Source organism: Lichenostomus cassidix, chromosome 1Aa (genome assembly GCF_008360975.1).
Source record: "Lichenostomus cassidix isolate B80296 chromosome 1Aa, HeHo_3.0, whole genome shotgun sequence".
NCBI lineage: Eukaryota > Metazoa > Chordata > Aves > Passeriformes > Meliphagidae > Lichenostomus > Lichenostomus cassidix.
In genome coordinates this window covers 3,272,960-3,288,437 of record NC_139480.1, presented here as the reverse complement: position 1 = coordinate 3,288,437, position 15,478 = coordinate 3,272,960, and the positions used below count along the sequence as shown (strand labels likewise).

The following is a 15,478-nucleotide window of genomic DNA, read 5'->3' as shown; positions in this document are numbered from 1 at the left end:
GTAAATCAGTTGTATCAGAAATCAAGTGCAATTCCACTCAGCATGGGAAGCTCTGGAATGAGAGTGTAATATGGAGATACAAGCACAGATGAATTAATTTTACATACAAATATATCTAATTCCACAACTGGAAGTTTCTGAAAGGTTTGCCACCTAGGCTAAATCAGCTGGCCAGGCTGAACTACCCATGGCAAAGATGGAGTCCTTCCTAGAGGCATGATTTTAGAGACAAGCCATCCCCTACAAGAGCATCTGCAACCGAAGCAGGAGCACCCAAGTTGAAACTCCTCTGTGTGCAATCCTGAATTACTTTACCTGATTGCTACCTAGCTATTCCATCAGGCTCACACAAATACACCAAGGTGCTCTTTCACAACTACCCAATTCCGTATTTTTGAGCCATTTATGCTGCTTGGAAAGTTAAAGATCAAACATCTGGATCCTCACACATCAACTACCTTCACTCTACTTGATGAGTGTCTCAATTCTGTATCCTCCTCACTGTGCTTGGGGCAGACACTTTGCCAGCACTCTCCTTTCACATGTGAAAACAGTGTTTGTCTGAAAAACCCACTTTCCTCAGCTCCATACTTAAAGAAAATAATTTTGGCATTTAAGATGTGGTGACAACAAACCAATGAACAGGAAATCAAGTATTAGGGTGGAAAACTGCAGCTGTACTCAGTACCTGCAGCTATTTGCTGCAGAAATTAGGTAACAGCTGTGTAAGGTGACAGTGGTAACTGAATACATTCTATTTGTATTCCCTCATATCACAAAGCTGCCACCACACAATTCTTATTTCTTCTTGGACCCACCGTATCTAAAAAACAATGATCCTCTTGTGCTGTGGAAGGGATGGAATGTGAAATCCCATCCACATCCCAACAGAATCCCACAAACATTTTGGCAGGAAAAATTTATTATGTAAAGCCCAGATGGCATCCCAAATATTTCGACTTCAAAATTTAGAACTTCTTTTTTTCCCCCTTAAAATAAATTACACAAAAGCATCACGCCTAAAATGAACTGCACAAGAGCATCAGGCAAGGTAACCAGACTTAGCTGAGCAGTTATTTGGACTATGGGAAGAACGGGAATGTGGTTTTTCTCCATTTGACTCCATTGTAAGAAATGAATAATATTTTTCTATTCAACTGTAGTTGAATGACTGGCAGAGAAGGAAGATATAATAAGCAGATACATACAGTAACATATAATACTTGGAGAACTTTTCCAGTTATATGAAGTCTAACACCTTTGCCATCAACTTTTCTAGCAACGTTTCAAACTTTCAGATTTGCCATTCCTTGTTATTCTAACGAGATTCTTTTGCTTAGTAGTTGTTTTTTGCTACTATTCAATTTCAGCTCTGAATCTGGGAATATGTGACTTCAAAACGATTTTTGCTGCTGCTTCACCAATGCAGCTAAACCTGATGATCAGTTTGGTTCAGCATGGACTTAGTCAGTGCCCACCCTTTAATCTCTGGGATAAAGATCGATCCTTGATTCCGACTGTCATTTTGCAGGGAGCCCACTCCTACATTCCTTTTATATCTATCACTTCACTGAATGCCAAAGAAATCTCAGTGTACTTGGCATGAAGGCTGCACTTCCTATATTTATGCTCCAGCTAATGTATGCTCCATTTTAGTCCTGCCCAGCTTAAAATCATCCCAGGGAAGACAGCATTAAAGTGCAAAACAGTCCATGCAACTGTTTTCCTAATACAAAATACTGATCACCCACCACTGCCTTTCCCTCACCCTCTCTCGTGCATTTTCTGTTTAAATATACCCAAAATATTCACCAAGAAGGAACCGTGGTCATTTTTGTATAGTATACAGTCATATCAGGTTTGTTGCTCCACCTCGAACTTCCAGAAAATAAACCATTCCTTTTTAATTGTACTACCTTAACTTTGCTGGCAGAAGCACATTTGATTCTTCAAGGCGGATGGAAGCAAAATGCTCTCTCCAGGCAAGAATTCCTTATATCTGGCACGCTAACACTTCATCCTTTTTAATTATTCCACAGGTGGTTGCCTTGGAAACTGCCAAGTAGCTCTTGGATTTGAGGGATCCAGCATGAGACAGTGAGAAGCCTTTGTAGCCACAGCATTCGGATCCACGCCGGAGCAGCAGCAGGACACGGAACAGCCACAGAAAACCTGCAAGAGATGGTTGAAATTAACAGGCATTAACTACACCACTCAATTCTCCGAATATAAAATACAAGGGATGCCGACAGCATCTGAACAGCGGATAAAAACTACATTTTAGAGGCATCTGCTCCTGCAGCTCCCCAGCACAGCCCTGGGTTTCACCTTCAGAGGATGGCACTGAAATGGTGATGCCGGCGGAGCTCACAAGCTCAGCTCTCAAGACCCAGCAAGATGAGATTTTTTTTCCCCCTCAGCTTTGAGAGAGACCTTCCTGAGCGTCGGGTCCAACTGCCTGAAATTCAGTGCTATTGTTTTGCTTTGAATAAAAATAGAGTAACTATAAATAGCTGCCATCGCAAATGCTGATTCACTGTATTCCGTATCATACAGCAAATTGTTCCCAACTTCACTCAGCCTGAGAAACTGAGAAAATTCTCTTTGCTTAAAACATAGCTAGAAGCCCAGCAAAGCATCTTATCCTGCATTCATGTCACTGGTCTAAAAGTGCCAAAAATTTTCCTTTCCCTCTCTGATTTCTCATCATTTCAAAAGCTGATAATTTGCACTTAAATATATGAATAAAACCACCATAAAACCAAACCAAAGCGAGACCTAATTACGTTTTCTGTCCCTGGCAGAATTACAAATTTCCATTTTTCAAGAATCTTTTTTGTTTCCCCATTTTTACTTTTTAAGCAAAATATGGGTTAACATGAGCCTTAAAAAAAAACCAAAAAAAACCGCACTTTCATCACAACTATCCATGAGAGTTTTAATGAAAATTAAAACTCCCACACGGAGGCCTCCCTATCTTTGCTGATTAATATGTGCAAGTCAGTGATTTCTCAAGACCTCACTCGTATGGAAGTACTTGGACTTATGGTATTACAAATTACCTGGCAGGATATTAAAAGTGAGAGGTAGATTTGCTTTCACCCTTCCATGATGGGACACCCAAAGGACACAAGAAAATATCTGTTAGTTCTAGAGCTGAGTTTTACTAGAACCAACTAGAGTAAATGTGCATTTATTGCACAGAAAAAAAATACAGTGAAGTCACAGAAACAGAAGTGTTTCTGAAGGATCTTCCCCATGCTCACTTCACCCTTCCAGGGCACATCCTTCTCTCTTTCCTCACTTCTTCAATCCCTTGCTTGACGAAAAATCAGAACACAAAACCATTTTCTTTCTCTCCATCACTGAATCCCACCAAGCACAAAGCACATGTAAGTAATCCTACACAGGCTGCCTCCTCCCTGGTGGGTTCCAGTTTTTCCCCCCTACACATCCCTTTCAGACACCTGATTTTCCCATTTATGAGCCAAATGTCTGTAAGAGGACATGACAAAACCAAGCCTTTTCTTTCACTCATTCCCAACAATTCCAGAAGTTCCTGTTTAATCCTCTCTGGATCCAGTTTAGGATGAACACGAGTTTCCTCAATTCCCTCATCCCACCAGCCCAGGGCACACCTGCCATCCAGCCACAATTTTTTCTTCTTTCCAGCCCATCAGGTTGGGTTAGTTAAGCATCTTCTCAGCATTCTCCCCTGCAGAAGCGGAATTCCAAAATACAGTGCAAAATCCAGAGCGTTTCCTCTGCTCCTCCTCTTCCTAACTGCAGCTTGTCAGAAAGGTCCTCTCACTATTTAAATCCTGAAAGAATTTATTTGCCCATTTACATGGTAAAAACAACGATAAGAGGCTCAGAATGGCTGTCTGCCTTTACACAGAGAGAAGTGCGACATTGGGTGAGGCTCAGACAACCTGCAGCCAGCCAGCCTCGAGGGCTGCGTTGCTTTTTTTTTATTTTATTCCCCATAAACCCCACCCTGTCACTTCCCTTAGGTCCTCCTCAAAGGTCCAAGGTGAGTGGCTGGAGATTGTGTCATTCCCTTCAACTGGATTGTTGCTTGCTCCCAGTTGTCTGGGATCTTGCCATAGGCTCGGTGTTCACCCCATGATCTCCTTGCATTTATCCCTTTATGCAAAAATCCCACTCAAACGCCTCCTTTGAGCACATCCCCTGTGTTCTAGAACATTCTAATCCTATCACTGAAATGTATTATGAACCTAAGCTGTAACTATCATAAACTTACAACAAAGGTATTAATTGGACGTAATATCAACTGCCCAAAAATACAACCACTTGCAACAGACTCGTTATCCGTCAACAAATGAACAATATCAACAACAACCATTAGAACCACACTTTGATCATAACCCCTCCCACCAATTAATTATCATCTGCGAAAACCAACTCCAACAGCCTGTTTTTAACACAGCTATAACCTCCTGCATGTCCTGCTAATGCAGGAAAAAATCCCTTCTCTGCCCCAGTTCCCTGGGGTGTCTCTGAAAAACTGCCTCCAAAGCCTTAATATGACCCTTTTATCAAAGCTGGCTCTTTCCTCTGAGGAAAGGTGAATTTTTCATCCCTGCCTCAGGCATCTTAACATTACTCTCAAGCACATCCTCACCCTGCACTCATGATCTCGTTTTGTTGCCTCTCACAGGGCAGACAGGTGAACTTCATCTAGGAGTGTTAACTCAAACCATATCTGGTGCTTGACCAATTTCCCAGTGTTAGTCCTTTTTAACCCACTGAGATGTTTTCAAAACCAGGATGTTGAGTTTTCAACAGGCACTAAATGCCTCCCATTTTCATCTGCCTTGTTCTCAGAGCAGCATCACCCTGAGATTAATTCAAAGGTTGTGTTGCAAGTCTTCTTCTAACCTGACTGAAATCCTACACCTTTCTAGAAGAGTGTCTCAACAAGCTGATTTCTGGAGTCTGCACCTACAGGAGGTGATGAAACAACCCCATCTTTTCCCTATCCTTTTCCTCTCAGAACAAGTAAATAATGTCAAAGACTCTAAGAGAGGTCTTGCCAGGTTTTTGCCCTTTTTAAAACATGTATTTTGGAAACCTATGTAAGATGTATTTATGCTAAATATGCTCTTTTAAACACAGACTCTTCAGACATTCTGTTTCTGTCAGTGGCCCCACCTGTGCAGTTGCTTATCTTTGCCATATTCCTCCTGCTCAAACTTCTTAATCCCAGTTCAGTCTCTGCCTGTCTGGGTTCTTGGGCTCCTGGACTTCCTCACTTTTTCCTACAGAGGTCATGCACGGGAGCCATGGGATGAGCCCAAAGAATGACTGGGATTTCTTTTTTTCTGTAACATTTATCCATCTCAACTGCTGCAAAGACACCTGGATCAACATGGAGCTCCTCTAGCTGAGTTTCTGGCCAACACTTTGAACAAAGGGATGTCCCACCCTGCAATTCTTTTCCAGACTTGTGTGGAAGAGTGTTACTGACTCTTTAAAACACAAATAAAAACTCCTGTCTCAGTCTTCAGGGGACACAGGTCTTTGATAATTTCCAGCCTCCAAGCCTAAGGCCGCCTCAAATTCACGTTTTGCCTCTACCAGCCCTGCTCTGGGACCCTGAGTCACTGAGTGATGGAGGAGCTCTGCTCCCTCCTTCAGAAAGAGCATCATTGAACACTAAAAACTGCAGAGCTCCGTGTTATTAGTAAAATACATAAAACATGGAACCCGTGAATATTAAAACTAAAAGCAAGATGAATAAAAGACTTTTAAGTAACTCCCCTGGTCCACTGTGGTTTCTTTTTTTTTTCTTTTTTTTTTTGCAGGTTTGTTCTCAATCCATTAACATCCTAATTTCACAAATCCCTATGCATCCCCAAAGTAAGTCTTTGTTTCCCTGTCTGAACATTTCCAGAGACTGCTGGTTTTCCCTCCTCAGTCTCAATTCCTATTCTTTTTGACCAGTCTCTATCCCATCCTTCAAAAAGCTGCTTCCCAAAAATAGCCTCAGATACTCCCAGGGAATGCTCCATCTCCCACCTACCAGAGACTTGCACTCATGGCAAACACAGCACAACAAGGAACTCTCCACCCACTGCGGTCAGAAGAGACACGAGAAATTCACACACCAGTCACGATGAAAACTGGGGTTTTCAAAAAGGACCAAAAGGTCAGCTTGCCAAAACTTTAATTAACAAGATCCGAGTTCTTATTTCCCTTTTTTCCTCTGCAGAACTTCCTGTTTGGTTCATGGAAGGTACAATGAAGCCATGACCAGGTTTCTTAGTGCAAAGCTTTTTTTGTCCTGTTCTTGGTCTCAACCACAGCTCAATGAATAGATGACCAGTACTTTTAAAATTTTGGTTTCTCCAGTTACAACTTTAAAAAAATAAATTCTTCAGAACTTGCTATGCATAGAAATCACAACCACCTTTTTTAGCCAAGTAGAAAACTGATGTTTCCTTGATAAGTGTACTTTTAGCATCTGCAGGAGGCACAGAAAACTTTTACCAAGTACAGAACTTCATTTTAATTTGATGTATCAAATGTATTTTATATATATATGTATAGTAGGTTATAGATAGAGTAAGAGAGAGGGATTGTAGTGAGAGAGAGCCCCACTGCCTTCTTTGGGAAACTCCAAAGCCACTGGATTAAGGTTCCAGAAGCAATTAATCATCTGAGATTCCTCCTAAAACAAAACCAAAAAACAACTTCTATTTCAAACAACCTTTATTTCAGCACTGTTTGCTGATTTTCTCTTCTAATATCCTTTTTTTTTTCCACCTGAAAAGAAGTTAAATGGTACTTTAGCAAAAGGTGTCAAGCCTGGATACCTTTTTTTTGGAAAAAGCTTGTCAGCAATTTTTTATGTTTTACTACTTGACACATAATAAGAAGAAAACAGGAGCAATCTTCTGAGAACTTTGATGGCTGGCAAGAATCCCATCTCTGCACAAAAAAAAAAAAAAAAAAGACCCAGTGCTGTAAAGAAAATTATGTACTATTTGCTGTGATGGGTTTTTAAGGTTTACTTGCAAATGTTTGTTACACAAAAAGGCACCTTTCTCTTAAATTATTTTGATGTATAAACAACTAAACCAGACCACAAAACCTTCCTTAAAGTATTCCACCTCCAGTGAAGATCACCACAACTTGGCTACTTTACAGCTTTGCCAAGACAATACACATCTGCACAATGAATACTGTAACAAAGATTTTTAAAAAATAAACCCAACCAAAAACAGAAAAGGCACACTTTGCTGTCTGTAATAAAAACCTGAAGGGAGAATTTAAAGCGAGAAGTATGGGAATTTCCCCTATAAAAACCACACGTGGCCAGAAAAACTTCAGCCAAGCAAGCTTTTCCATAGATTCAACTAAAAGATTTACAAAATGTAGACATAAAAAGAATGATCAGGACACAAAGCACTGCCTGGGACAGGACTACTCAAGACCAGATACCAAACAAAAACGAAGTACAGAGGGAAATAAAACAGGTAAGAAAGTTATCAAAGTCTGGAGACTCAGCCAGTATGAAGACACTTGAAGAAGGGAATAATTGAATTATTTAGGTTGGAAAAAGACCTCCAAGTCCAGCCATGAACCCAACACTGCCAAGGTGCAGCAGCAAAACATCCTTTGGACAACTGTGGCCAGGCAACTTCGAGAAACTTCAAAAATGGAAGGGAAAAAAGAAGATTCCTCTTTCAAAGCAAACCTCAGTTCATCAGTTCCCATGGTTAAAATGAGATCAGTACCAGACAGAACTTGGGAAAGTGAGCTCTTGCTGAAGTAATTCACAATCCCATTATCCAAAACCAAATCCATCTCGAAAGAAAATGGAACACTTTTGTGTCTTAAAGACAAGTAGGTTTTGCACTGTGCTGCCAGAAGGGACATGAGATCAGGGTGCTGAATATTGACTTTGTGCTTCTACCATTCAGTGGCACTGCTTAAACAATACTGGAGTGTTTTGGCAAGAAAACACAGGACAATTTTATGTAACAACTTTCACTATAGTAAGAGTCACTGGTAAACTGAAATGCAAACAAAAAAAATTATTTTGACAGTACTAAGAAAACAATCAGTCAAAACTTCCAGCAGTATCAGGAAAAAAAATCTTTTTCCATCTATGGAGAACAACATCAGTATGTGATGCTCCAGGAGAGTGGCATATGCTGAATTTCTGGTTCATAACTCCACAGGGACAATCTCCACTGTTTTGTGGTGACAGAGCCATTCCCTCAGACTGCACAATCCTCTGTTGCTGGGGTTGCCTTGTCCTCAGATCTTGTTCTTTACAGGTTCAGCTCTTTATCTTCTATCTCAGAAAACCTCACCCTTCCCCACACTACAGAGGAAGAACAGTGAACTAATACAATGTTAGTATGATGTACATCCCAGATTTTTACAGGCTGAAGATGCTCTCCTCTCACTAAAAAGCAGGATAAAGTATTAAAAACATGAGAGCTGGCATAGAGATTTCCTACCAAATGCTTTCCCTTAAGAGAAATAATCATTCAGTAGAGTGAAAAAAATTACTTAGTGTGAAGTTCACCTGGTTTAGCACTAAATATTGTTCAACAGCTGGCCTTAAGATAAATATCAGTTTGTACATTTAAAAATGTTTTGAAAAAATGTTTACTAAAACAGTCATCACATACTGAGAATTTCCATGTTCAACCTGCTAACACTTAGACTAATTTGCCTCATATAAGCACTCCAGTAAATCCAAAGCCCTTTTCCCTTGTGTATTAGCTACCGATTACTACAACAGAGATACTAAAAACTTAGCAACAAAATTAATGTTAATACCTAGATAACACTTACCTCTGAACAGCTTTTGCTACATCAAATAACTGTATTTTTTTTTTCATTCCAGCATTCTGATGCACACCTGGTTGCCAAGTTTTGATGTTTAACACCATGAAGATGAACCCAGAGACCCTGCTGGCTGCAGAGCAACCCAAACCACCACTATTCCCAGCAGAAAAGGGCCAAGAACCAACATTATCCCCAGCAGGAAAAAGCCAAGAAACAACAGCTGAAAGCAACCCTGTGGCTTCACCACCTGCTGCTGGAGCCACCTTTACCCACTTCTCATCCCTGACTGTTCATTCTCCCTTCATGCAGCTGTGCCACGAACTAGATCTTGGTAGTGACCCTGGACAAATCTGATTTTGCTGCTTTTGTTGCTGGTTCTGCAGTGGCTTCACCCACAGCTGTAGGAGCACCAGGGGCCAGCTGGCATCCAGGCAGGAGCTGGGGGATGCTGATTGCTTCTTTCAGCAGTTCTGCCAGTTTATGCCATCTTGAAATTCCCATGAAGCTATGCAGAATTAGGCATATCCGAGTTAGAAATGCAGCAAAGTGCAACAAAAAAAAGAAAAATAGGCAGCAAGCACAGACTGTTTGTCCCATAGAACAAGTTACTAAGAGAGATGTTGAAATCCTCATTTCTAAGTAACGTCCAAATATGCCAGCCTGCCCTTCAGAAAAACATTTTCAGCAGATGCCTGTCAATTTTTCAATTTTTTCAGTCAAACATAAGCTACTGAGCTCAAAACACGGAGTAACAGTTACATGTAATGACCTGCAACACCCTAAATGTCAGACTTAAATTACCCAACAGCTCCTTCTGCCTCCCATCTTTGAAACGCAGATATATTTTAGTTCCATCCCTGGCTGTGTCAGATCAGCAGGCTTTAACAGTTTGAAACACAAGAGTCAAATTTAATGATATCCCTGCTTGGAACAAGTCCAGGGGTTGAATCTGATTTCTTCACGTAGAAACAAGCAGCTCTTAACATTTGATCTGGAATTCGTACCTCGTTAGGAGGGAAGCAGCAGAAGTCTCACCCGTTCCTGGCTCCAAGCTGGTGACGAGGGAGAAGGGAAAGAAGGAGGAAAAGGAGAAAGAGCTCTGCTGTGCTAGAGCTGGTCACCAACCCCGTCAAAACCCTCAGCTGTGAGTGCAGGGAATGATAATTTTGCCTGCCACGAGCAGACAGCCTCTGTGAATCGGGAATCTTCACGTTCAGAAGCTCTAAGGAGGAGGGTCAAACCAGAAACCTTGGCTTTCAGCATCGTTCTTCGTGCCTCAGTACGTTACGGGCGAAGGAAGATGCCTTCTCTCTGCCTCAGTAACTGTGTAGTATTTCATCCTTTGCAACAACAAAAAAAAAAAACCTCTAAATTTACAAGACGTGTAGCACTTGGCAGGATTTCATAACTGCTGAGTGACTGAGATGAGCTCATTTAACACAATTTTGAAATAAATGTATTATTCTATATAGCTGAGCCTATACGTTCTGCAAGGCAATGAGAGAGGGGAAGGATGGTACAGAGAATGTCCTGAAGAGTGTGGCCTGATGCCAGTGCCCACACACACTTATCCCTCTCTTTTCCAGCCTCTGTCACATACTCACACCCCCTGGAAAGAAACAATCCGCTCAGGGCAAGTAGGAGCATTTTTCTAGCGCTGCCAACTTCTGCCAAAATCCTATTTTCACTTTAAAATAAAGACTGTGCTCGTTTAACTGCAAGATCCTCGACTTACGTAGCAACACCTGTCAGAGAAGTAGAAATAAAACAAGCAGGGCAAGGAATAAGGATTTTTTTTCTAATTCTCTCCTGCTTTCTGTGTCACCAGGAAAAGTGGAATTTGTCACTGCCATGGGCAAACTGTACTTTTCAAAACAACATGCAGAGAAAAGAGTGTGGTCAGGAAAATCAGGGATACACAGGATGGGAATGAAGTGCTGGGAGAGCCAAGCCCATCACTTCTCACACCTGATGCTGTCTGGCTTTACGCACTTGAAAAACCAACTGCAAAGAAGACACTGCACAGGAATATCTTTTCTCAACACGAGGCTTCAAAGTCCTTTCACGCTTTCTGCAAATTCACAGCCTCTGTTTAGATGTGCTCCTTGAAGTGACTCAGGTGTGGGATTCAAGACAAGCTCCTCAGATGAATGAGTTGCATGTAGCTGACACAATCAGCATAAAAATCCATTGCTGGAGACTCCTTATCTTATTATTTGTATTAGTCAATAACATGAACTAGGTTTCACCAGAAAAAACAACCTTTCAGTTTTTCTTTAATAACCTGAAACAACAAAAAGCATTTACCTCTTTCAGAAAATTAACATCTGAAATTATCAGCCTCCAAGTACATGTACAAAAACACCCAGTTAAGAGATACCAGCAGCCTAAGGATGACTTAGAAATAATTTTTCTGCAGTTTAATTCCAACCCTGACTGCCAGACTGTCTAAGAACGAGATTGAGCAAGCCAGGGGGACAAGTGACAGCCTACTCATGTACCAGGCAACTCAGCAAGGGCTGAGAAACAGGACAAATTAACCCATTTTCAGCTTGGGCTGATCTGGTTATATCACCAACTCGAGCTAAAACTGGCTCGGGAATCAGAGCAGAGACACTGCTGTCGCTGAGTAAGCACATAAAGGAGGCCAGAGGCATAAATCAAATTCAGGAGGGAACTGTGTAGGTAATAATCACATAAATCTGTATGTTTAGGGATAAACTAAGCAAGGAGGGTTTTGTTTTTCAGTTGGGCTTTTTTTTTGTTTTGTTTGTTTGTTGTTGTTGGTTTACTTTTAATGGACATGCTTTTAAAAACCCAAGAAAATTCCTTCTCTTTTTTTAAAAGCCAGATCTGAACTGTTCACTGTGGAAGGATCCCTGTGTGATCAATGCTGGCAACACATGGATAGCACTGGAATTCTCTCCCTGCACTACCATGCTTATGGTCCAAGTAATGCAAAGGTCAAGAATGAACACACCCAGAACACAAAAGACACCCACTCTTGTGAATTAGAGAAATATTTACTCAATTAGTCATAAAGAAGTTAATTTACCCCTTGAATGACTGAAAATACCTTAAAATTGCATCAGTTTTCCCTTTGCTATAAAATAATTAAAGGCCTAAATCAGTTCCATAAGAAAAACTCATTCCTAACCACAACTAAAGCATGAGCACTGCAAGATCTCCTCACGGAAAAATAATTATATTGATTTAAATACACAATGAAATTATTGTTAGTAGTAGTAGCTGCAAGCTTGCAGGAATTTACTAGTTCAAGCAAAAATTACCAGCATTTAAAAAAATTTCTAGAGAAATGCTATATAAAACCACTTGATTTGAAACAAATCATGCCCTTTTGAGAGCACAGCAAGTTATACTCAACTATTACATGAGTATTAAACTAACCCAGTTTTCCTTTATATAAGTTGCCAAGAGAATGCTCTTTCTTTTCACCCCTTCTGATTTCCAGAAAAAACGTCTTGAAAAACTGCTTCTTCTGCTAGAATTACTGGAGTCTGAAGTATGACCAGTAATTTAAAATCAGCAATGGACATTTTTTTATCCCCAAAAAATTTAGAGATAAAAATATTTTTAAATCGAAGTACAAAAATTAAAAAAAAAAAAAAAATCACAGTAGTCATGACAACCCCATTCCCTTTCCTTCTGCTCACCCATGTCATCAATATGATACCTAAAATAATCCACGGTAATTAAACTATCTGCAAGAGACATCGACTTGTGCAGAAAATAATTCTGGAAGAACTGACACCAAAAACTGTCGGGGTTTAATGCCAGCCAGGAACTAAGTTCCACACAGCCCCTCACTCCCAGCACAGGGGGATGAAGAGGAGAACTGGGAAAAGTTAAAACCCATGGGTTGAGATAAGAGCAGTTTAATAGTTTAAATTAAGTAAAATAATATAATATTAAAATATTATAAAAACAGTCATGAGAAGAGAGGTAACAAAAAGAGAGAAAACAAATTATGCACAAGTTATCAGTCACCAAGTGAAGCCCAGCCCATCCCAAAATACCACTGACTTTATACACGTAACATCTCCCAGTTTATATACTGGGCACCATGTCAAGTGGTATGGAATATCCCTGTGGCCAGTTTGGATCAGTTGTCCCAGCCAGATCCTGGGAAATTGAAAATCCTTGATTTGGAATAACCCCTCCTTAGCAGCAATCAAAACATCAGTGCGTTATCAACGCTATTCTCACACTGAATCCAAAACACAGCACTTCACCAGCTAGTAGGGAAAATTAGCTCTGTCCCAGTCAAAAAAAGGGGCAGACTTGTTAGTCTGACCTCAGCTCCTGGAAAAAATATGAAGATTATACTGGGTGCTGCTGAGAGTCTCTTAAAGAATACAACTGCCAGGCACAGTCAACACAGGTTAATCAATTTGATATCCATCTATGATAAGGTCAACTGTCCAGGGGATGAAGGGGATTTAGTTTTTCTGGATTTTAGCAAGGCTTTTGGTGCTCCCAGCATCCTTCTGGACAAGTTGTCCCACAGTGGGATGAGCAGGTTCATGGTGCTCTGGGTGACAAAGTTGCTCAAGAGCAGAGTTGCAAGAGGCTTCAGCTGCCTGGGCACTGTCCCCAGCTGTGTTCCTCATGGATCAGCCCTAGGGCCAGTCCTGCTCAAGGTATTTACCAATGACCTGTCTGTTTGAACCTTCTAATTCAAGCCCTGAATTGCTCAGGCAGCTGGACTAGATGATCATTGTAGGTCCCTTCCAACTGAAATATTCTATTCTACGCTAACATTTACACCTGGGTGTAAAACAACCACCAAGTGGGAAAGATCCCACGTAATAATTTCAGCAGGGCACTTAGTGAACATCTAAACCATCCAATAAAATCTCTATTTTCGCCAATATGACTCAGTTTTAACTTTTTCGCCCATTATTTCAACAGCAGGTGACACATCCAGAGATGGCAAAGTCATTTGGGAATGTCAAAGCACAGCCCTGTAATTCAGCCCCTCTTTAATCAATCCATACAGGTATTTTAGGACTAAAGTCAACTGCACTGCAGAGTCTGATTACAAGAACAGAATAAAACTCATCAAGACTATTTCTGGGATTTTAATGACAGAGTGGCCAAGGAAGCACCATGCTGTCTATTATGTATTTAGAATTAACAGACTAATTTTCTTCTAACCCAGCACATTCCCCTCCAACTGTTTGACTCAATTCTTACAACTCAAGAAAGATTCTACATTAACACTTATGTTAAAAAAGGGGAAGTGCAATGTTAGTAACTCTCCATTGTGCCTTCAAAAGTCTATTTTGGCACATATTGTTTTCATTTTGGAAGACAATCTCAATCGCCCACACCAAGTACCAGTTGCCCAGGTACTTCTGTAGGTAAAGGAGGTCTAATTAAAGTAGCAGAGCTTTGAGTATGGCTCACCTCACTAAATCCAGTCTCTCCATGAGAAAATGAGGAATCACATCCTAAACTTCTTAAGGAAATAAGAAGTAAATAATAAAAATAATGAGTCCAGAACGACCTGCTCAGATCAGTCATTCCCTGACACTGTTGCTCCTGGAGTCTGGAGGGATTAATCTTGTTGGCAACTGTAGGCTTCTCCTAGGTGGTTTCAAGGCCACACTCCTGTCCAAAAAAATTAAACACTTGGCAAAAGGAAAATTTGTACTTCTGGTATCAAAAATTATATACGCAAGCCCAGAATATCAATTAAAGACATGGTGACCTCATGGTCATCAGCCAAGGAAATGACGCCGAGGACAAAGACATTCTGCCCTCCTGGTCTGACCACAATCTCCCTCTGTTGACAAGGTGATATTTCATCCTTCTACGAGAGAAATGAACCATCATGTTTGATTTTATTTCCTGGAACTGCTGAGTCTTTTATACCTAGAGAGGCTACAACAGATAGACAAGAACCTTAGACTGAAGGGAACAGAAATTAAATGTAGGTAGAAAAGTACAATTTCTCTTCTGCACAATATAGAGCAGTTTCCCATTTCTGATCTTTACATCAGCCAGTGACCTGTGTCTTATAATTAGACAATATTGTTATCCATCTAAGACAATGTGACAGATTGAAACAACTAATACTACTAATTTACTCAGCAATTGGTTAAAAAACCAAAACAGAACATCAAAAAAACCAAAAACCCAAAAAAACCAAACCAAAGAAAACCGAAAACCAAAACAAAACCCCCCAAACCAAAACCCAAAATGCAAAACCCAAAAACAAAACCAAAAAACCCCACAAGCCAACCAAACAAAAAGAAACCTACAAAAACAACAAAAAAAAAACCCAAAACAACAACAAAAACACCAAAAAGCCCCCCAAAAAACAGAAAAAAAACTCCAAAACACCCAACCAAGATAAACCAAACTAACTCAGTGCCTTCTATAAAAAAAAATTAACTCTGAAGTTTTCTAACCAAAAAAGAAAATTATTTATTACTGAGTATTTGCCACATTAAGATCCAGAAGAGCTCCTGGGCTGTTTTAACATGCACTTCATTGACGTGGGTCTGGTATCAGCAAGGGGTTTGATTCCTTAAGCAAGCACTATCAGGTCTGACACTGCATTCCCTTCCAAACTTCCAAGTTTACCATTCCTGTTAGTGATTCTACTGTATTCCACAGAAGA

The 15,478-nt window shown here is 40.4% G+C and overlaps 1 protein-coding gene across 6 annotated transcripts in view; it reads right to left on the bottom strand.

Annotated features, from left to right (window-relative positions):
- Nucleotides 1–15,478, bottom strand: part of LOC146443069 (uncharacterized) — a 129,122-nt gene that overhangs the window by 90,921 nt on the left and 22,723 nt on the right. For all 6 annotated transcript variants that reach the window (XR_014856453.1, XR_014856454.1, XR_014856452.1 and 3 more), the window contains exon 2: nt 1,917–2,172. The gene's annotated coding sequence lies outside the window, so the exon portion shown is untranslated. The remainder of the gene's footprint in view (nt 1–1,916; nt 2,173–15,478) is intronic.